Here is a 25,041-nt window from a genome sequence, read left to right as displayed (position 1 = left end):
GTTTTCCTTTTGCTGATTTTAATAATGCTACGCACCTTTTAAAGTTATTTAATAAGATAAATGGTACTATACAAAAATTAGTTTACACAGATATTTCATGGTCACTTGGTATTGTGTAAAATTTTTATTTATTTAATTTTTCATTTATTGAGGGCTGGACATTATTCCTGATTCTGCACTCTGGAAATACTCATGGCAATACTCAGAGACCATATCTCATGCTGAGGACCAAATCCAAGTTGTCCACTTGCAAGGCTCCCGACTCTATCAATTCTTGACAAATGCATTAAACCTACTCATATATGTATATATAGTAAAATATTTAATTAAATATGCTGCATAGTTATATTTCTAATCAGAAGTGATGCTTTTACATATTTATTAAAAAGTTATTGGTTTCACTGGGATGCCTGTTTGAAAAATCTCTTCAGAAAAGTCATATTTTGAGAGTTGTGGCTATTAGAGTTGCTAAGACAACCACTGATTGCTAATAATGAAATGATGGGGAAAAGGTAATTTGTGAAACACTAGTTTTCAAAATTTAAAGGTGAAATAAAGCTGAACAATACCCTTATTGAAGAAAATGACTGTTGGCACTTTATTTCTCAAAGTAGTCGGCATAGAGAGAGATTAGATGATATTCAACCAGATGAAAAGTCAGAGAAGTCAGAGCAAAATTATCTTCTTTAATTTCATCTCCTTAATTTTTCATAATCAGCTTCTTGAAATAGTATTTAAGAAAATTAAGGACCAGAGAGCTAGTACAGTAATCATGCTTACCTTGAATGCAGTTGATAATGGTTAGAACCCAGCAAGTACATGTGGCTTTGAGAATAGCCAAAGATCACTCGTATGCAATCAGAAATAGCATCCCCTAGGTGTGGCCATCAAACAAACACAATTTTTGTTAAGATAACATTGGTTTGCAAGATGTAAATATTTATATTTCTTAGGGTTACTGTATCATCCCAAAACATACTCCAAAAATTGTCTATATCTTTATCTGATAAAAAATAGAGCTATTTATATATTTTCCTCTTTGTCACCTTAATAATCTCAGTTCAATCTTCAGTGTCTGATTTACTCAAACATTAAGTGAATTCCTTTGCTTTTTAACTTTTTATATAACATAGTGAAACCTTATGTTATTTCTATTTCTTTCTGACTTATTTTTCTTTAGCACAAGCATCTCCTGTATCATCCATGTTGTAATAAAAGGCAAGATTTTATTCTTTTACTTAGAGTGAGTATGATAGGTTTGTATATATATGTATGTGCGAATAATGTACATTTATCTGTTGTAGAAGACTTAGATTGTTTCCAAATGTTGTCTATAGTTAATTACTGGTGCAGTGACCCCAGAAATAATTCTTTGTCTTGTTTTGTTCTGGGGTCACACTTGACAGTGCTCCAGAACTACTTGACTCTGTGTTCTGTTATCATACATGTGTTCCATATGAGATGCTGAGAATTGAATCAGGATCAAATGTTGTGCAAGGCAAGTGCCCAACACATTTACTATCATTCCAGCTTTAAGTATATATTTTTTATTTTTAATTATGAGAACAATGATGCAAAGATGAGAAGGTAAAGTTACAGTGGAAGGTCAATTGCCCATAAACAGAGTTCTCAAAAGAAATCCCCTTGCTGATGCCTAAATATTTAACTTACAGTCAAAGAACATTAAGAAAAATAAGGGGCCGGGCGGTGGCGCTCGAGGTAAAGTGCCTGCCTTACCTGCGCTAGCCTAGGAGACGGACCGCGGTTCGATCCCCCGGCGTCCCATATGGTCCCCCAAGCCAGGAGCGACTTCTGAGCGCATAGCCAGGAGTAACCCCTGAGCGTCACCGGGTGTGGCCCAAAAACCAAAAAAAAAAAAAAAAAAAAAAAAAGAAAAAGAAAAATAAGGCAGAACCCATGTATAATTACTTTGTCCACAAGTCCCCCGATTGTAGTACATTATAACATTTCTTAGCAGTACACAAAGCAATCTAAAGCCATGAGATTTATGTGACTCCTTAAACATTGAAGGCATAGTATTTTTTATATTTTCATGCACATGCATATTAGTTTAAGTTAACATCAAAAGTTTAAGGTTTTTTTTAAGGGTTAGAGTCAAAAGAGCACAGTAAAAACAGTGTTAGAGTGGTAAATATTGTTTGCATAGGCCCACCAAAATATGGGGGACATGGAAAGGAAAAGCCTTGATCTAAATACAAGGAGACCCTACCCCTTAAGTTTTCTGGCATAAGACCAATTCTAGGCTCCAGGCAAACTAGTTTATTCAATCCAAGTCATTTTCTGTAGTGCCAATACAGTTTTATTTTTCATGCAGTCTCTATTGTTGGCATCAGGTTTCTGTATTAAAGATCCTGGAATCTACACATCCTACATTGAAGTTAGGCTGGTGTGGAGTATCCTCTAGTTTCACCTCACAATTAAGGGGCAATACAGAAAGCCCTGTTCCATAAGCAGGTCATTGTTGTTGTTAAGTCTTCTCAGTGTTAAGGGAAGTCTCTTTTGAGTAAGTTGATATCAGAGCAGCAGTAGGGTCTTCCCTGGTAGAGGATTGCCTCCAGGTTATGTTATAGACAACCTTGGATGTTTTGTAAATGTCTTCTCTAGATCAGGGGTGGATGGAGAATGCCCATTCTTCCGAGGCCTGTGCCAGGTCTTTATGTCAATGTTCACGGTGTAAGGTTCCATTGCACTACAAGATTTGTGTGTCCCCATCTCTATTAGATAAGAACTTATTTGTATGTATAGTATTTTCCCGTTTTAATGTGCCTATGCAAACAAGAAATAAAGCCAAGTGGCATATCAGAGTATATGGGGGCATAAAGCCACATCCAACAATACCCATGACTTGGTTCAAACATAAGCATTAAACTGAGGGACTCCTTCACCAAATTCCCTATTGAACAGTTCACAAATAGAAGAAAATATAAAAAAGGGGGGGATACATCACTGTATAAGAAAATATTCAGCAAGAGTTTAGCCGTCAAAGAAAACACACATAAAATGCTGGAAAGACATATGTGTCCTTTTTATACCTTTTGGAATAGTTGGGGGGGGTCTTAAATCCAGGGCACCACTTTGGTCTGTGACTTAGGACTCTACAGTACTTAAGTTAAAAAGGGTAAATGTGGAGTAATGATAATAGGGGGTGAGAGAGTTAAAGAAAAAAATGATTTTTGTAGGGGTGTGTGAAAGGGCAGAGTACAAAATGGACATTCTGCATACATAAAAACATAATTCAATGATAGTGAGTACTATTAATGTATCTTGTGCCACCATGCGGCTTTGAAAAAGAAGCTGGAAGGCTGGAAGTTCAGAGCCCCCACCCAGACCCTCCCTAAGGAGCCAAGTGGGGAATGGGGGAAAGCCTAGGGTACCTTTAAGCTCTGCCAAGGGACCCACCTCGCTGGCTTGCCCAGGCATGTGACCTGGGAAAGCCCTGGAGATCTGGAGCAAGGGGGTAGAGGAGTGCTGGGGTCACCCAAGTCCCACATGCCCCTAGGCCTGGTTAAGAAGGCCTCTGGCATGGCAGAGGCCTGCTGAACCCCATGCTGTTAGAGGCTCCCCTAAGTATATTTTTAAATAAATTATTTGTTTTATTTGCACAGGAATAAAACTTGTGGATCATATATTAGTTTTTATTAATTTTAAAAATCATACTTTTCATAAAGGCTGTACTAGATTATTTTCTCTCTAACAGTGAATGAGGATTTTTCTCTACATTCACACTTATACCTGTGTTTTCTAGACTTTTTAATATAGGCTTTTATTACTGTTATGAGGTGATAGTTCATTTTTTAATTTGTAATTCCTGATAGCAAAGAACATTTTTTCATGTGACTGTTGAAAATCTATATGTCTTCTCTGGAAAAGTATCTGTTCAGATCTTCTGCCATACTTTTTAAGTTATGTGAGCATCTTGTATATCTTAGAAATTGTTCCTTTGGGGGCCAGAGAAATAGCACAGTGGTAGGGTGTTTGTATTGCATTTGGCCAATCCAGGAAAAGGTGGTTTGATTTCAGGCAACCTATATAGTTCCTGGACCTGCCATGGGTGATTTCTGAGTGCAGACCCAAGAATAACCCCTAAGCGCCACGAAGTGTGAACCCACCCCCCCAAAAAAAAGGAAATTGTTCCTTTATTTCCTATTCTATTTTTTGTTTCATCAATAATTTCTTTGATAGACCTAAACATTTAAATTTGGTGTTTTTGTTTTTTGAGATAGATTCTTCACGTATACTATCCCTCTCTATGTTTATATATATATTGTTTTCCTGAAAAAAATTCATTATTGAAGTTTAACATGTTTAAGAGAGCCATTCCTTTCTTTTTCCTTTAATTCTCTATTGGGGGGGTTAAGGGGGGAGTTATTTCTGGCTATGCACTCAGAAATCGCTCTTGGCTTGGGGAACCATATGGGATGCCAAGAATCGAACCAAGGTGTCCTAAGTCAACCATGTGCAAGACAAACACCCTACCACTGCACCACCGCTCAGGCCACAAATTCTCTGTTTTTTAAAAATCTTTCTTCCCTCCTATTCCTTCATTTTATTTCCTCTACCCTCCCCTTCCCTTCTTTTCCTTTTCCTCCTTTCCCCTTTTGTTCCTTTCCTTTTCTTCATGTTTTTTTGTTCAAACTAGATCATGCTCAGAGACAACTTCTAGAGTACTGTTTGGTAGGAGTGGCTTCATATACAATGCCAGGTATCAAATATATCTCAATTGTTTTCAAGACCTGTTCCTTAGTCCTTCTCCTATCTCTTTGACATTATTTTTCCTAAACACAATTATTTTGCCTATTAGTGTGTTATATATCATCTTGCAAATAAATAGGAAACACAAAACCATATGCAGAGTAATATTTAGATCAAACATATATCCCATAATTCTCTATTGGGCTGGACAGCACCTATATGTCTTTGGCAGTATTAAGGGTCACTTCTGCCTCTGTGTTTGGAAATCACTCCTGGGGAACCACATGAAATGCTGAAAATCGAACCCGGGTCCTTTCAGGGTTGCCCGTATGCAAGGCAAATGCCCTACCTCTGCATTATTGCTCTGGCCCAGCATTTGTATTTCACACAAACACACACACACACACACACACGCACACACACATACACACACAGTCAAGCACACACAAAATAATCAAGAGATAAGAATTCTTTTAGTATATTCAATAGTGCCACTTTTGACTTGATATGAACACAGATTAAGATTTCAAATAGCATTGAATCAGCAGCTGAAAATACTGCTTAACCATCTTTAAATCAAATCTGGTAAGCAATCACTCCAGAGGAAGAAACAATATTCTAGTAATAGATTGATTATTTAATACTTCATTTTATCTAGCTTTTTATTTCTTTCTTATAATTTATGTTCTTTTAATCCTCTTTGAGTCATAAACTCTACATTTTATATTTTAAGTTGATAATATCCAAGCTATAAATCTTTGAGAAATAATGACTATTTTGAAAGAACTATAAGCAAATAGTCAATGTGAAAAATCCTTGCTTCTTTACCGTTTTATCAAAAACAAGTAGAAATAAATGGTCACAATAATATCAGTGTTCTTGGGATGGTTTCAATTAAAAAAATGCTTAAAGGGCAAAGGAAAAAAGTTGATTAAAAAAAATCCTAATTCCCGGAGACTTCACTGAATAATGAGCTCTAACTAGGCATGGAAATTTGCACACATATTATACAGCTAATTTAGAAGAGAATGAAGAATGAACTGTTGTAAAAGACACACATTATTTCCTCTGGAAAAGCTTTCAACAGTTTGTAAAGTCAAATTTAAAATGTTTTTAATTGCAGTCCTTTATTGTTGCCATGTAGGGATGTGGTTGAAGTCTGTTGAGCAGATTGGATCTTTCGGAGATGAATGCCAGTTAATATAAAAAGGGATCTTTGAACTTACATCTTTAATGCATACATTTACTCAGTAAATTCTTTGTCTATGGTTGTAATACATTTGCTTGTAAATGAGTTTGTGCTTTCTCTGTTCTTATCTTATTACATATCAAATAGACATAGATAAATAGTCCTAAAGGGTTGCCACCCATCACAAGATTGCTAGCTCTTTTTTTTAATAACTGAATATTTATTACTATCTCTCAAAATTACCACCTTGTTCACTCACGTAAAACATTAACAGTCCCATTTTCTCTGTAAATTTCACATAATAATAATGAAATTTCATGTTTCTTCAGGACTCACACTTTCAAATTTCTAAAAAGTCAGCATTTTCTTTGTATTCAATTTATATGAAATGAAGAAGAAAGATGGTTTTGTTATTTAAGTAGGTTCTTTGGTTTACATAGTTTAATTTAAAAGCGCTGAACTCTTTCATTTCTTGTACATAGGACTCTCCATCTATGTCAAATTGCAGCGTGCTATCTCTACATTTCTTAGGGACAATTTCCTTTTGAGAAATATAATACTCAAACAATCTATATCACTCAAAAGTGCATGTACATTATTGCTTTATACCATCTACATTTTCTAAATTTTGAAGTTGTTATAAAGTCTTTGACATTTTTAAGGTGTTTTTATTTAAATTTTTTCATTATATTTGCATAGTTGAAATTTTAGGTTATATGATATTAAAACTGATTCAGATTATCTCCCTATTTATATTAATTTTACAGAGATTTTTTATTTTTGTTTATATTTACATATGATTTTCTTCAACACAATGTGACATACACTCATGAGTCATGCATATTCTGTACAACCCAGAAACTTTCTAACACAGGCTCTTATAATAAAAAAGTAATTCTGGTACTTTTCTTTTGAAACCTCAATCTATTCAATAGTTTTAGTTTATTGATGACATAAATCTAGATATTAATTAAAATCAGTCCACTGCAGGTCTAATTTCTTTTCATTATATCAACTTTAAATCACAAAGGCCTTTGATTCAAAATTCATCGGGTAAGAAGGCTGGTGAGGTAACAGGGCATATATATGCCTTCTCACAATATTCTATGGCCTTAAGAATCCCTTGTTTAAGAAGTGCCTACTTATTTTCTATTTAGATATTGCTATCATAATATTCTACAACTTGTAAATTAGGAAATGCATCTTAAGCCATATTTAAAAATTTCATGTCTAACCTCTTTTCTCTCAGATTTCTTAGTCAGATAAGTTTTATCACTATTTAATCTTCAAATGACATTTCTGACTAATCTTTTTGACTTTTTCAAGTACTAGATTCATTTATCTAATTTCTGTAGGTACAGCCAAAAGGGAAATCATTAATATCCATTCATTTATCTCCCTACTCCTATGCCAAAGTTTAAACCCTTATCTGTTTTAATCTGAACTTCCAAGTTTTCACATACTTATTAATGAACTTTATGCTGTTGCCATAAGTATTTTTGCAAAGGCACCTATGAATATATACTTTATCTAAAGTAACTCATGCCTTCCTTGCAATCTCTGAAATAAAAATCTAAATAGCAATGATAGGATTCTGTTTGTATAAAATGTTGTTAATCTTTCCATATCCACAGGAATATTAGAGTACCTTTATGGTACTCACTCTGCTGTATCGGTTTCACTGTGCTGAGAAAAATGGGTACAGTGCAAAAAAACCATTGATGGTATAAACAAAGAATTACTCCTCTTCATGCACTCATATAATGTCACTTTAGACATGATGAATCACTATTGCATCTTACCTATACTTTCAATGGGATAATAATTTGGGGGTAAGGGGCAGGTTTTCTCCTAAACAAAACTATGGTGGCCTGAAATCCCCTCCCTATTATTCTTGGCCAACTGGGTATGATGTGAGATCTCTGGAGTACATTGTTGTTTATGTTCAGTAGCTGGAGTTTACATGAGCTATCCTGATGGTGTTTAGGATTCTACAGAGTGATAGCTAGTAGTGTTTGGATGCCTCCAAGTCTACATTCAGTGACGCTTAAGAGACCATCTGGTACTGGTCATAAAACTGTGGTTACTCGCATGTAAAGATATCTACCTTAACCTCTGCACTATCTTTCTGTCTTCACAATGGGATCTATCTGTGGGAAGTGTTTAATAGAATGTGCCACACTTTACCCATGGGTTTTAACTCTACTTACCTAGTTTCTTCATTGTGGTAGTGATTTTAATAATGCAAATTTATTGAATTAAAAACCAATTCCTAAAACTTCCCAAAGCCCCTGTTTTTATCTCTTACAAGTAAACTCTTTGCATGAAATTCCTGTTGTTAAGACCAGAAATTGTACAGCAGGTAAGGTACTTGTATGCTGTTTACTCTGGTTCAAATGCTAGTAGCATTAGTGGTCATCTGTGTTCAAAGCCAGAAATTAGCCCTGAGCACAGTTGGATGTAGCCCAAACCAAGCTATATTTATCTCCAAATAGATTTAAAAAAAAATCTTGTCTTAGGATATATTTTTAGAAACACATAACAGAAAAAGCCAGGATTTGGGGGGTAGGATTGTGTTTGGGAGGACCACACTTGCCTGTACTCAGGAATTACTCCTTGTTCTGTGTTCAGGGATCATTCCTAGTGGTGCACAAGGGATGATCCATGATGCTGGACATCTGAATATGGGTTTTTCAGGTGCAACCTATTTTCTCTTTGGCCAAAGATAACATTTTTTTAACAGTCCTTATTAAAGTAATATAATGTAAAGAACATCTATGTTGACTTATCTTGTTGGGATGGGGAACATGATATAATTTATTTTTTTCTTTATTTTATAAAGATGAATTTTAAGCTATAAAGAACTTATTATTCTACCTTTGAGATAGTAGATTTTAATGTCTTAAAAAACATATCTGTGGCCTAATTGGTGACACAGTGGTAGGGCGTTTGTCTTGCACACAAGGCTGAACCAGGATGAAAGCAGGTTAAAGATCCTGGTATCCCATATAATCTCCAGAGCCAGGAGCAATTTCCAATCACAGAGTCAGGAGTAACCCCGGAGTGCAGCCGGGTGTGGCCCCCGAAAACACACAAAAAAAATCATATCTGTTATCTTTCCTATAACTGTGGAGAAGAAATATGAGATAATTTTAGCAAACTTTACTTTGTAAGTTGTATTTTATTGGGCTGTGTGACATTCAAATTGAATATAAGTCAAATCAAAATAGAAGTAGAGTTGAACCTTAATTTAGATACATGCATGTTTGCATGTGATAAAATTATAGTGATAAATTGTTAGCATGTACAAAATGATATATTAGTAAAATGATGCATAATACAAACTTATAAAATTAAAATAATACAATTAATTATATTATATTATTTGTTATATATTTATTAATCAATTGTATATAATTAATTAATGTATAATTATAAATCAACAACATCATGGCAGTAAATTTTGCTTTTTTGTATTTTCTGGTGAACTTTGTGTTCCCTTTAGGTTTTAGTCTTTCAAAATTGTGCATTTGAAGAGAGCAAGAGTGTTTTTATGGTAGTATTTAGACCAGAAGCTCAATGGAATATAAGGTGTCAGGACTTAATTCAGTATTATGCACAGGACTGTACTCTGCATTCTACTCTTGAATTGTATCTCTAGGCTTGACATGTCTCATCTTAACTGAGTGATAATTTAATTAGAACATATAACTGAATTATGCATTATTAGATAATGACATTATATTTATTATTTTTCATATCAATTGTGTCATATAGTCAATCTGATATATTACATGTTATATTTAATTCATGGTTTTTTATATCTATACTAATTATTATACCATTTAAGGATGATATTTTACATATACTTCTGTTTAATGCCTTTAAGCCCCTATTTGTTTCATATTAATTGTGAGATCTCAATGGAAAATGCTACTTGTCTTCTACCTATACCTTATTTAAGAATCTATATTACTCAAATTCTTTTCTTTCTTTTTAAAATTCTTTGATACTTTCTACAATCTCAAAATATTTTGTGCTTGTATATGAATTATAATATACTATTATAATACTTTTATAGTCTTAACCATATAATTGAAATCATAAGGGACTCATAAAATACTATTTTAAGCATTTGGGAAAATATCTAGAGGCATTTGGGATATGCTCCAAGTCTTTGGCTCTAAAGTAACCTAAGAAACCTTTTAGGTTATCTAGCTTACTCATACTTTGGAAGATTTGCATTTGAAGGAATTCTGTTAGTATTTGTAACTTGGTGTTTGTCTCTTTTTCACTTCCATAACAGAACATTGAGAAATTGAAAGCTAGTAATCTATTAGAAATAAATTCTGAAAAAATGTTCTATATATTTGAACAGTGAGATCTTGGAAATTTTTCACAGTAGCAAGAGCACAGTGAATAGTGTTCTTTTTATTTTTTGAGTATTTTACATTTTAAATGTATTAAACTCATAAATACAAAAATTAAATAATGCATATATATTGGAATCTATTTGTATCTATCAATTGCTCAATCTTATTAGGCATATTAAGAATAGTTTAATATCTGAAGAGATAATAAAGGATTTAAATTCTTGTCTCACATGCAGCTGACTAAGGTTCTATTCTAGCAAGTTTTCAAAGTAAACCTGAATAGAGTCCAGAGTAAACTATGAGCTCAACCAGATGACCAGTCTTGGTCCTAAAAACAAAACAAAAAATAAAGCATATAGTTTAATACAGTCTTAGGCATAACTATATTATTTTAGTATATAATCTTCCAGCAAAAGACATGTTTTAAATTCTATCAATAAAATACAATTTATTTTATATTTTAAAGTATCTTCTGGGTATGAGCACAAGCCACTGGAATGCAAACTTCCAACTCCCATGACAGGACTATGGGCCACTATCATCACCTTCCAGTTCCCAAAGCTGAAGAACCTTAGTTTGGCAAGGGAGGGTGCAGGAACCCCATGAGATACCCTTTAAACATGCTGAAGCACACCTCAAGGACTCTTCAATTTATACCATATAGTTCTTGGCATATTAGACCTGGCATCTCTTTCCCTTAGAAAATGCACAGCCCAAAATCTAGAAGAACAAAACAATGAACTAGTTTGTAATATTTCTATCATATTTAGATAAACTCACTTGTCTAGAATAAATAACCTCTAAAACAGATAGTCTTATAGACCACTTTTTAAAAGCACCCTGATACTTCAGCATTCCAACCTATCAAATGCAATGAACAATGGAGAAAATAAGAAAGACACCTGCAACTGGAGATATGAAGAGAAATTTTAGCAAATTTCTGAGTTCACCAAAAAGCAGGAGCCTTATTAATAAGGATCTAAAATCAGCTTTAATGTCTTAGCAATAGAAATCAAGCAATCACTAACCTTCAAAATTAACCAATCTATAGATAAATAGTTTAGCAAACTCAAAATATAACTATCAGAAGATGACAAGCCAGGAGTGACTTCTGAGCGCATAGCCAGGATTAACCAGTGAGCATTATGGGGTGTGGCCCAAAAAACAAACAAAAAAAAAAAAACAAGAAAAAAGAAGATGAGAGAATCCATAAAATTGAATCTAAGAGAACTAAAAAACGTATTAGTAAACCAAAGTAGCTGAATTACACCCAAGGAGAATCACATAGATGAACTTGAATACAAATTAAAAGCCAGCAAGGAGAAAGAAATTAACAAAGAAATAAGAGACAAAACATTGGAAGTAAATAAAGGGACTTATGGATAAAGACAAAAGCAATAATCTCTGAGTTATAGAAATACCATAAGGGAAGACAAAAGGAAATGGGAAAGAAAAAGTAATGAGGAGGGTAATAGCAGAGAACTTTCCCACTCTTTAGAAAGAGACTGCTCTACAACTCCAAGAGGCAAAAGGAGTGCCGAACAAGAGACCCTAACAGAACAATACCAAGATATATAGTAATCCAATGGCAAAAAAAAGAAAGGGATAACTCTTTAAAGAAATAAGGGAGAAGAAAAAACTCAAGTATAAAGGAAAGAACATGTGAATCAAATCAAATCTTCCACTTGAAACAATCCAAGCAAGAACAAAATTGGAAAAACTTATTTAAACTACTGAATGAAAGAAACTATCAACCTAGAGACCACTACCCAGCAAAACTCTTTACATGAGAAGGAGGTGCAAAAACAATCTTGGACAAAAAAGAACTTGCAATATTTGTACTAACCAAACTGACTCTAAATGAACTACTCACAGATAAGTTACACAAACCAAATAACCAATTATAACAATAATAACTCTATGCCACTTAATGGTACAACAGCCTTCTCTATCAATAATTTCCTTAAATATCAGTGGACTAGACTCTCCCAGCAAAAGGCACAGAGTAGCTGCCTGGGTTAGGAAACAAAACCCAAATATCTGCTACCTGCAGAAAATACACTTAAATGTTCAGGATAGACATAGGCTTATAGTAAAAGAATGAAAAACAGTTATAAAAGATTCTAGAAAACAAAAAAGGAAAAAAGCTGAGACGGTCATACTTCTATCAAACCAGATTGCATTCCAGTTCAAGAATGGCATCAGAATAGGCTCAGAGACAAAGGTGATCTTATTGATCATAAGTATAGTAGACCAAGAAGTACTACTCTGATAAACATTTATTCACCAATATATAGCCAAAAATATGTAGGGCTTTTACTCACAAACCTAGAGAAACATATGGATGGAAATGTGATTGTAGTGGGAGATTTCAACACTTCATTATCACCACTAGACAGATCCACTAGGCAGAATACTAGCAATGACATATGAGTCTTAGATAAGAAAGTAGATGATCTAAGACTAATGGTTCTATACAGGCCTTTCATCCTCAAAAAGCTGAATACACATTATTTTCAAGTGCATATGGACTTATAAATCCTTCTCTATGCATATAAATTCTTCTCTAGAGTAGTACACATTTTAGGACACAAGTATAACTAGTATAAAGTCATAAATACAAGAATTATCCTAAACACCTTATCATACCACAATGTAATAGAGCTCAATACTGAATGTAAAAAGATATAGAGAAAATCAAACACCCGGAGACTAAACAACATGCTGCTCAACATCAGCTAAATCTAAGAGGAAATTAATAAAGAAATAAAGAGAGTCCTTGAAATACAATGAAGAAACAAATTGCCTAAATCTACTGGACACAACAAAAGCAGTAAAAATGGGGAAACTCATAGTAATACAGGCCTGAAGTAGGAAAGAAGAGCATGACAAAACCAACAACCTAAAATGACAAGTTAATATCAGAATAATTAATAGCAATGGAACTTAAACGCAAGTAGAAAAAAAGAATATAAACCAGAGCAGAAATCAACAATATAGAAACAATGAAAACAATAAAAAAATAATGAAACCTGGAGCTGTTATTTTTTTAAAGAATAAACAAGATAGAAAAACCACTGGCAAGACTTACAAGGAAATAAAATAAAACATTCAAATAAATCACATCAGAAATGAAAGGGCAGTGATTACAACAGAACTTCAAGAACTCCACGACATCATGAAGGCTTATTATGAACACTGTACTCAGTTAAGCTAGAGAATCCAGGAGAAATGGACAGATTTCTGGAAAATGTCATCTCGTGATACTTAATAAAGATTAACTAAGTATAAAGCCTAAATAGGCCAACCATCGGTAAGAAATCTGAAATAGTAATTAAGAAACTCCACAAGAATACAAGTCCAGGATCAGATGCGTTTACAGGTGAATTCTATCAAACATTCAGAGAACATTACTACCATTGATCCTTAGACTCTTACAAAACATTAAAGAGATAGGAATCCTCTCTCATACCTTTTATGAAGCTAATATTACTCTCATTACCAAGGTAAAGATACCACTAAGAGAGAAAACTAGACAAATCTCACTAATGAACATGGATGAAAAAAAATTCTTAAAATCTTAGCAAACTAAATCCAACAACACATCAAAACAACACATTTCAGTTTTCATCCCAGGGATGCAAGGATTGTTCAACATATGCAAATTAATCAACATCATACACCACATCAATAAAAGGAAAGATAAAAACCACATGATCAAGGGAATTAATGCAGAGAAGTCATTTGTGCAAATCCAACATCCATTCTTGATGAAACCCTCAGCAAAATAGGCTTGGAAGGAACCTTTCTCAAGATACTAACAGCCATCTAGAAGTCCACAGCCAACATTTTCCTTAACAGTGAACAAATAAAAACATTTCCTCTAAGGTAAGGAAGGCACTAGGCAAGAATGTCCACTGTCTGCAATCTTATTCAACATAGTATTAGAAGTCCTAGCAATATTAATCAGACAAGAGAAGAAATCAAAGGAATTCAAATAGGAAAAGAGGAAGTAAAGCTATCTCTATTTGCAGATGACATGTGATATACAATGAAAATCTTAAAAGAGTCCACAGAAATCTCCTAAAAACAATAAAGTAATACAGTAAAGTGGAAGGCTGCAAAGTCAATACACAAAAGCTAGTTGTATTCTTTATACAAATAGTTACTTGTAGGAGAAAGAGATCAAAGGGTCTATCTTATTTAAATAGTTTCTAAAATATGAAGTACCTAGGAATCAACATAACAAGAGGGATGAATGACCTATACCATGAAAATTTCAAAACACTTTAGAAAGAAATTGAAGAGGACCTAAGGAAATGGAAGAACTTTTCATGTTGGAAAAGTTGGAAAAATCAATATAATCTCAATTACCATTTTATCTAAATTACTATATGCAATCACTATACAAATTCTGACAACATTCTTAAAGGACTTAGAACTATCAATTATAAAGTTAGTGTGGAACATAAAAGACCTAGGATAGCCAAACCCATATTAAAAAAGCACTATGTGAAAACTCTATAGTGAAAAACAGCATGGTATTGAAAAAAGAGAGATACAGACCAATGGATCAGAATAGGATATCCTAAAACATGTTTTCAACTAATCTTTGATAAAAGAACCAAGAATTTGATATGGAACATAGACAGTATCTTCAACAAATGTGTTGGAGCAATTAGATAACCACATGTAGAAAAATTAAAGATTGATGCGTATCTCACACTTTATACTAAAGGAAATTCAAAGTAGATTAAATTCATTGAGATTAATCCCAATTATAAAGTTCATTGTGGAAAACATAGGCAGAACACTTCAAGACTTACACCTCCAGTATTATGATGCCAATGGCAAGAGCTATAGTATCAACCTAAATACGTGAGACTACTTCAAACTAAAAAATGTCTGGATTGCAAAAGAAATGTGGGCTAAAGCTAGAAGACAGCTTATTGTTTGAGGAAAAACTTTTGCACTCAACAGATGAGATAATAATTTAATATCTAGGATATAAAGTTCTCATGTAGCACAAAATATCAAAATAATCATCAAAAATGGGGATAGGAAATGAACAGACACTTACTTCTCTCTGGAAGACCAGCAGATGACCAACAGGCACAAAAAAGTGTTCATCATCATCACTTACTATCAGGAAAATCCATATCAAGACAACACTGAGATATCATCTTACATCAGTGAGGATGGCACATAATGAAACTAGGAACAATCTCTTTTGGCGGGTTTGTGGTGAGAAAGGAACTCTCATCCACTGCTTGTGAGAATGTTGCCTGGTCCAACCCTTATGGCAAACAGTATGTAGGGTTCTCAGTAAACTCAAAATTGAGCTACCATACAACCAAGAAATCTGTCTTTTGGGTATCTATCCTCAGAACAGAAACGTATCTATACAAAAGAATGTATGCAAATCGCTTGTCATTGCAGCACTCTAAACAATAGCAAAGACGGAATCAACGAGGAGTAAATCATGAAGAGTGTTACATATATACAATGGAATACTACAGAGGAATAAGGAATAATACAATCATCCAATTTGCAACAACATGGTAGAAAATAAAAGATATTAAGCCAAAAGAAGAAGTAAATACAGAATGATATCCCTTATATGTGGTATTTAGAATAATTCAATGAAAAAAATTTAAGGGTATAAATGGTAGATATCTTGAACATCAATGTCTCCAGGGTAAAGTGAAGATTAAACAGATTGATTGTAGGAGGAGAAACACCAAAGCCTTTAATATTTTATATTTCAAAGATACCTGCAGCAATGGATACAACTGTTTAGATTGAGCAGGTTTTCAATTAACTGCTCTTTATAAATATTATAACAATATTATAATGCCTTTATCCACAGAAACTAGTGCAGATTGCATTTGAAAGCTAGAAACTTCAACTATATTGCTGATTATAAGAATCTTTTAGTGCCTTAATTTTAATATGTTTATACTCTGTAACTTCTTTTGATCACAGTCGTTCTCTGATATATAGTTTGGTTGCCATAGTTTCGAATTTCAGTGTTCTATTAGACTCCAAATACAGTGCTCTTTATGGTAATGTCTTGATAAAATACTCTAATTTATGCAGTTTTCAATTTATAACACCTGCTATTATAATCTAATGTTTATGTCCACAAGACCATGAAAATAGGCCATGTGATTTGCCTGCAAAATAAGAAATAAAGTCCACACAACTTTTCAATTAAATTTTATTTGTATCATCTAGATAGTCTCCTGCCCCTGCCTTTTTCATAGAACCTTGGGGGCAATGATTACTTTGTATTACCTTATAATTCTGGGTTTTTCTACAAATTAAGAATAGAAAATAAAGAAAGAAGATGGGTTCAGGGGCTAAGTAGACTCAGGTTTATTGATAGGGGAAAAATAGATCAGAACTAAATACCAAGCAAAAGTTAATGACAATAGAATCTAGGAACCCAAACTATAACAAACTAAATGTATACACTGGCAGGCCAAGGGGCTAAGGATGGAGGTATGGGATGCATGCTGAGAACTTTGATGGAGTCAACACTAGTAGTGAGAATGACACTAATTCACTGGCACTATATGCCTGAAATCCAACTATGAATGACTCTGAGTTGGCTTGGGGGATCATATGGGAAACAGGGGATCAAACTGAGGTCCATCCTGGGTCAGCCGCATGTAAAAAGCCCTTCTTGTACGCTATCGCTATGGCCCCAGGAGTAAATAATATATATTTTCAAAAAACGAAAGCAATTGAAGTAATCACAAAAGACTCCCCAAAGTCTTAGACACACATATAAATTCAAAAATCATAACACATAGTAAAATACATAATGACAATAATAATAATCAAGTCTAAAAATAACAGCAGGAAAGACAGAAGCTAGCAAAGCATCAAGCTCACATCTCAAAGACAAAGATAATTTGGGTTGAATAGGGGAACACAATTTTTCCTTTGAAGATATTTATTTTATTTCCTCACTTACCCAGATATGTAGGGTCAGAGATCTAATTTTCTGTTTTTTGTTTGTTTGTTTTGTCTTTGTTTATGGACCACACTCACAGATGTCAGGGATCAACCCTGACTATGAGCTTTGGGAGACCTAATGGGGTATAGAGAATTGAACACAGGTTGGCTGCATGCAAGTTATAAATGAAATCTATAAGATACCTTACTGTAAAAATATTTTATAAATCAGGGCTGGAGTACTAGTACAGTGGTAGGTCTATTGCCTTGCACATGGCTGACCTAGGACAGACTTTTGTTCAATCCCCGGGATCCCATATGGTCCCCCAAAGCCAGGAGCAATTTTTGAGTAAGTAGCCAGGAGTAACCCCTGAGCGTCACTGAGTGTGCCTCAAAAACCAAACACAAACAAATATAACCCTATATACTCTAAATTCATCATTTGCTCTTATTCTAGGAAAGAGATCTTGAAAACAAAAACTGCACATTGTGACATTTTGACTTGAACTTCTACCTCCAAAACATTCCACATATATCTGGATCCATTTTTTTTCTTTTTTCTTATATTTGTTGTAAAATTCTATAAAATTGTTGGATAAGCAATAGCACACTGCTTATTACTTGATTACATTGTGATTAAGAGATCTTCTAAATTTGTTATTGGACCTATGGGAGAAATTTTAGAAAGCTTTTAACTCTAAATCTTAATGGGAAAAGATTAAACACTAGAAAGATGAAAAGAAATAATGCAAAAGCACTGTGGTTAGCCCTAGGGAGTTTTTTTTTTAGTCCCCCTCAAATCTGTCTTGACAAATACTTGCATTACCTTTGCAGTAACACTAAAAATGCCTCCAAGCATTCAGTCTCATGAAGACGCCTAAGTTTAAAAACTGCTAAGTCCACAATCTTGAGAGGAAAACTTGGAGTACGCAAGCACACGCATGCACATGCGTGCGCTCACACACACACACACACACACACACATACACACACACACACACACACACACACACACACACACACACACACACACTTGCTCGGCAAGGGAGATAGCCTACAGGAGTGTTTCCACTTTTTTGCTCCACCAATTTGGGCTACCAGGGAAATGGCTGGTGTAAGTCTACACTGGAAAAGTCTGTTCCAAGCACTACCGAGCACTTATGGCCTCTCAGTGAACGTCTTGTACACTTACTCTGTACAGTGCATAATGGCTCCCCAGTATACATTTTCTCAAGGAGCTGTGGACTGAGACTGTAGAGAGAAATTGCTTTTTGCGAATAAAAAAGTCAGTCCTTACCTTGGCACAGGTGTTCTGGGTCCATAGCCTTCCCTCACAGAAATTTTAAGAGGGGAAATATTGAAAACCAGATTATTATTACCCACAAAACTCTATTAGTTAACCAGGCCACCATTGTATCTATCTTCGTGTGATGGTATGAAGAGTTTCTTTCTGAGAATATGGGTATTTTTTTTCTTGCTTGCTTATGAGGAAACTAAAAAGTTTGGAACAATGCAAATTAAACTTTTGAATTTTTTCTTTTAGTAAAGTAGAGAATAGTTTGGAAAAAATTTAAGTGAAGGTACACACTTGGAAAAGTGTAGTTCTAACATTATCATGTCTCAGAAGATATTTGCAAAGGCATTGAGTTTCAATAACAGGTAAAGAATGGGGGCTATTATGCTTTTCAATACATGCTCTTTGATTCAGAGATGCTAATTCTCCAAGTAAAGTAGGCGTCTTATAAGTTCAAACAATATATGGTGTATAGCCCTAAGAATACAGCCTTACTGACAGTAATGCCCTCTCATTTCCTATGTTCATAGCAGCACTACCTACAATCTAGAAACAACCCAAATGCCCAACGGCAGATGAGTGGCTAAAGAAACTATGGTGCATCTATACAATGGAATACTCTGCAGTTGTTAGAAGAAATGAAGTCACAAAATTTGCTTATACATAGATGGATTTGGAGACTATTATGTTGAGTGAAATAAGTCAGAGGGAGAGATTTAAGCACAGAATAGTCTCACTCAATGTGGAATAAAAAGCCAGAGACAAGAGAAGGCTGAAAGAACCAGTCCATGATAACAAACTTATCACAAAGAATGGTAAGTGCAATTAGAGAAATAACTACACTAAAAGCTACCATGACAATGATAGAAAAATACAATGCTTGTCTTGAAGACAGGCAAGGTTGGGGGAAAGTAGGAAATGTGGGGTCAATGGAGGTGGAAAAATAGCACTGGTGAAGCGGTGTGGCATTTTATAGCTGAAACCCAATTACAATATGTTTGTAACCATGTGCTTAAAAATAAATTATTTATAAAAATAAAACTTCACCAATGTCCCAGTTATCATACTCTATTCTTCCTTAGCAGGCACAAAATAGTTTACTTTATCTTGCATTTTATAACATTTATCTTATAAAGGTGTTGATAAGAGAAATTATCCAAGTAATTACTGGGTTGTTAGATGCTGCTTTAATCTGCGTTTTTTTTTTTTTTTTCTGCTCAATCATTTATTGAGCTTTTATAAAACTTTCACATCTATTTTTCTGTACTCATTCTGGGTTATAAATGCTGTGGAATTTTGAGATGTAGCTCCAGAAACTCTGGAACTTGAATGATTCACCAATATAGAATTCCAGCTGTGGCATTTATGGAGCACCTGTGAATGAAACACCAGACCTTTAAAATATGGGACTTGGCCCTACCTCCATCCAGAGAAGACTGCAGAGATTTAGATCTGGGGCAGGATCTATCTGATTCCTTTCAACTTTGGTGTCTCTCCTCAAGTTCTTTTTCTGACTCTGTACTAAGGGATGTGATCTCTGAATTGTGCTCATGAATTTATATATGGTACTCATTGCTAGAAAAGTGCTCTAACTTTGTACTATCATTCCAGATTCTCTCTATATGTGTTTTGTTGTAGAGTGAAGCATCTTAGATTTTAAAGATTTTTACCCTTGACTGTTTTTACTTACATCTTTTTTTGTTCTGTTGCCAAAATACCACTTGGATTATTCAAGTGTCTCCTTTCAGGCTTTGCACAAATACCAGCTTCCCAGTAAACCACGTAAGACAACACTTTAAAATATAAATTGGTTTCTTTTATATAATTCCCCTTCTTTATTTTTCTTTAAAATACTTCCAAATTCTGGCATTTTAGATATTTTTCTGCATTTAATTCTCATTATATTTCATGAGAGTATTAATTTATGCTTTTCTGTTCACTGCCATTTCTCTAGTGCTTAGAATGGTACCTGGTATATATTATGATTTGAATGCTACTTCTGAGTAGTATATATATATACATATATATAAATTGTATATATATGTATATATTATATATATAAATTGTAGACTTTCTTCAAAAATGTTTGTGTAAACTTACATTAAATAGCTAACTTAAAATGAATTAGTCAAACACCACTATTGTTATGCACATCTCTAAATGAGACCCAAAGACCTATTCTTATTCATTAGCAGGATACTAGTTGCTATACCCTGCAATTTTAAGGGGTCAACATTTACTGGCCTTTGCTTTAATAGGTTCATATTTGTTCTTAGAACTTAAAAATTAGAGAGTTTTCTAAGTGCCATTTTTTTGGAGTAGAAAACTTGTGGTTTTTGCTGGAGAATTTCATATGACTTTGTAGTCTGTAGTCAAAAATTGTTAAGTACTGCTAATATAACTCTGTCATCTACTCCGACTAATCTAAGCATGTTTTTTCTTTGAAATAATTGATATCTTTAGTTTTGAATTTTTTCATAGTGCTACGGGACATGCAAATTCATTTCTTGTCTATGACTTTCTTTTCATATTCTGTATATATAATTTTCCTAAAATATCTTAGGAATATCTTATTTATATCTTTTATTTTTACAAAAGAAAATAATATTTGAAACACTACCATCCTCCTTGTTTTTGTTCAATTGTGTGTGTGTGTGTGTGTGTGTGTGTGTGTGTGTGTGTGTGTGGTGTGTCTGTACTTGCGGCTTACTCCTAACTCTGTAGTCAGGATTCATTCCTTAGAGGTCTCAGGGGGACCAATAGAGTGCTAGGAATCAAATCCAGGTTGGCTGTAATCAACGTAATACCCTACAGGTTATACTATAACTCTTGTCCCTAGTACCATTCCACTTTTATTTGGTGTTATTAATTTATTGATTTCACTAGATTCTCTATCATGTGTGTGCAATCCATCATCATAAATGAAGTCTTTATTGTATTTAATTTAGTCAAAAACTAATCTCATGATAATTCTTCACAACTATAAAATCTAGCCAATTTCTAACTGAAGTTATCATTCTTCTCTAGTCAGAATTAATTGGTTATATGTTGAAGTAAAAGATTACCTGTGGCAATCCGATTATTTTGAGAGATAGTTCAATATTTTGTAAAAAATAAATAGTTAAGTTTAGTTTAGAATGGTATAACCACAGTTTAAAAATCAATAAAGTATATACCTTAGTTTTCTTACCTAATAGACAACATCAAATGAAATTGGGCTTGAATAAATGAATAGCTGTGAATGATAATGCAGAACATACTAAGGTTTTTTTGATGAGAAATTCTATAATAATAATAATAATTTAATATTCATCTTGATGATCCTTTTTTAAACTTTTGTGTCAGACTTAGTTGGGCATTTAGGTCAGGCCTAGGGCTTACTCCTGGTTCTGTGTTCAGAGATCAGTCACTCCTGACAGTGTTCAGGGACCCATATAGAGTGTCCAGGAGCAAATCTTGGTCAATTATATATCTGGTTAAGAGCCTACCCTCTATATTATGGTTTTGTCTCCTTCAAAAGTCCTGTTTTGAGGAAGCAATTACAATCTTGCTGTGTATAGTGTTAAAAACTGACTTTTGAACAACCACACATATCTGAGGGAAAATATGTCTTCTAACAGATATCAAAATTTTCTTTAGATTGTAATAGAAATAGAAATTTGTTAGAATTTTTTGGGATTGGTATATTTAGGTTTGTTTGTTTTATTTTGGTGCCACATTTGACTTTGCTTACTTCTGGTTCTGTGCTCAGAGATTAGTCCTGGAAAGGTTTGAGGGTCCACATAGTTTACTGGCCTCATTCATCTACATACAAGACAGACAATTTTTTTATTGACAGAGACTTTTTCCTTTGAACAGTTTTTATGATCACAGATATAGTTTATATGACATAAAGTACTTAGGTATCTAGGCCAGGATGTTAATACAATGTGTGCCATGCTTGCCTTGTTTGGGGTCAATTCAGCAACTCAGATTTAGTCCCCAGAATCTTATGTGGTCCTCTGAGCCTGTTAGAAGGGATCACTGTGCACAGAGCCAGGAGTAAATCCTGAGCTTTTCCAACTGTGCGCTCCAAAATAAAATTCTTAAGAATAAGAGGTTGCTAATCCAGCCAAATGGTTGCACACAAGATATCACTGTAAATATAGATGGGTTATTAACAATGATTTTTATACGAGGTTATCTGATTATTTTAACTGATTATTTTTTTCAACATTTACTCCCAAACAAGTAGTCATAATTATGTCTAAATCCTAAATAATTTATAACTATGCATAAATCCTGGTTTTCTCTCTTCTTAACTTATATAAAATCACATAAACTTAGGCAGTATCACTTCTTATATAATTATGAAGCTTTATTTCAAGATCAAAATTGATAAATTTTTAAACAATGTAGAACGTTTGAATGTTTTTCCCATGATAAAATAAATATTATAGTAACCACCATTATAATTTAATAAATTACATCCTTGTACATGGATGTAGTCATGCACATTTTTGTTAGAGAATATTTTATTACTAAGAGACTTATTTAAATGTTCCCTTTTTCTCTAATTCACTGGGAAAATGTGTACTATCAGAAAAATTAACAGACCAGTTTAAAGTAGGTTATGATTTGGTGAATATATATATATATATATGTACATACATATATATATACATGATTTTTTCTTTTTCAGTATGGATAGGAAGCAAAATTATTTTATCTCTGGAATGAGTGAGTTGATGGGAACAAAGCATTTAGCTAAATAGCATAAAAGGCAAGTTAATAACAGCTCAGCAGGGGAAAACAATCAATGCCCCAAAGTATCTTGTAATATTTCTGAATGATTGACAAAGTACTCCCTCTTTGCCTGCCCTGAGAAATCTTGGCTCAAGTATAAATCAGCTATACAATTATAATGAGAAAGAAATTGCCAACTCTGTTTATATGCTGGTTTGTTTCCATTCACACACCTGCCGTAATCATCTCATGAGTCTTCAGAGCTACAGGGAACAAACAGAGTAGACCATCTCCAAACCATACACCAAACAGCGGAAGTAAAGTAATCCTATTTTTCATGGAATAAATAAATTAAACTAATTAAAATAAAGTCACAGTATCCTATTAACCAATATTGAATCCATGGTTTTATAGAATAAAAGTCTCTGAAGGTTTCACTCTCAAATACCAATCTTAGAGTTTAGAACAAAGAACAAAAATCATAACTCACAGTTTCAAAAAAGCATCAAACTTCTCTTAGAATAAATCTAATTTGTTTCAACTAAGTGACAGCAGCTCTTTATGACTTATAAAGGTTATCTCAAATAAAAAAGTCTAAATTCTTTTAAAAAATAGCCAACCTGGTGGCTAGAGGACAGCACATTGGGTAAGGTCCTTTTTATTGCATGTATTGGCAAGGGTTTGATTCCCTATATTCCACATGGTTTCCCAAGTCCTACCAGGAGTTATTCCCAAATATAGATCCAGAAATAAGCCATGACTAGTGCTGAGTGTGGCCCCAAACAAACAAAACCCAAGAAAATGGGCCTGAGCAGTGGCGCAGCAGTAGGGCATTTGCCTTGCAGCCTGCTAACCTAGGATGGACCTAGGATCCCCAGGGTCCCATATGATCCCCCAAGCCAGAAGTCATTTCTGACCACAGAGCCAGAAGTAACCCCTGAGTATCACTGGGTGTGGCCCCCCCCAAAAAAAACAACAACAACAAAAACAAAACCTAAGAAATGTATGCAAAGTAATTTGTTTAATTTATAAATTACTATTTTATATAAGGATAGGAAAATGGTAGAAAAAAGTAGTCAACCAGGAGGAAGAGAGGGGCTGAGAAATGATAAAGTATTATGCATAAATCTCTATTAGTAATGTTCTATAAATTACAGTGTCAATGATTTATTTTTTTAAAAGTGCCTGTCATAGATGCAAAATAATGTGTGGGAGGGAAATTGGAGACATGGAGGAAGGAAGTGGACACTGGTGAAAGGATTGGTGTTAGAACATTTTATACCTGAAATCCAATCATGACTAGCTCTATAAATCATAGTGACCAAATTTTAAAATATGCATAAAGTTGACAAAAAGTTTATTAATTTGTCTAGTTTTAGTTATATCACTATTATCATGCATTTGATTGGCACATTTTACAAATAATGAACTAACATTGACGTTATTATTAGCTAGACTATAGTTTATATTACTTTGTTATAAAAATTTTATAGGTTTGAAAAGTGAATGACCAGCAGTTAAAACAAAATGTTACAAGCTGAGTTATTTTAACATAAATAAAAATTCTTGTAGTTATAGAAGGTATGTAGCATAAGATGTATTTAATTACTGGACTTTCAGTCAAGTCCCTTTTTAGGAGTTATAAATGACATACTTGATCTCATAACATCACCTGAAGGAGGGATGAGGAAGTAATTGGAGATTTTTAAATAAGAGTATTAATTATGTTTATAAATTGTCTGACATACTATATTACACAAAACACCAACAATTTAGATTTTCAT

This window comes from Suncus etruscus, chromosome 4 (assembly GCF_024139225.1).
Source record: "Suncus etruscus isolate mSunEtr1 chromosome 4, mSunEtr1.pri.cur, whole genome shotgun sequence".
Lineage (NCBI taxonomy): Eukaryota > Metazoa > Chordata > Mammalia > Eulipotyphla > Soricidae > Suncus > Suncus etruscus.
This window is presented reverse-complemented; position numbering follows the sequence as displayed.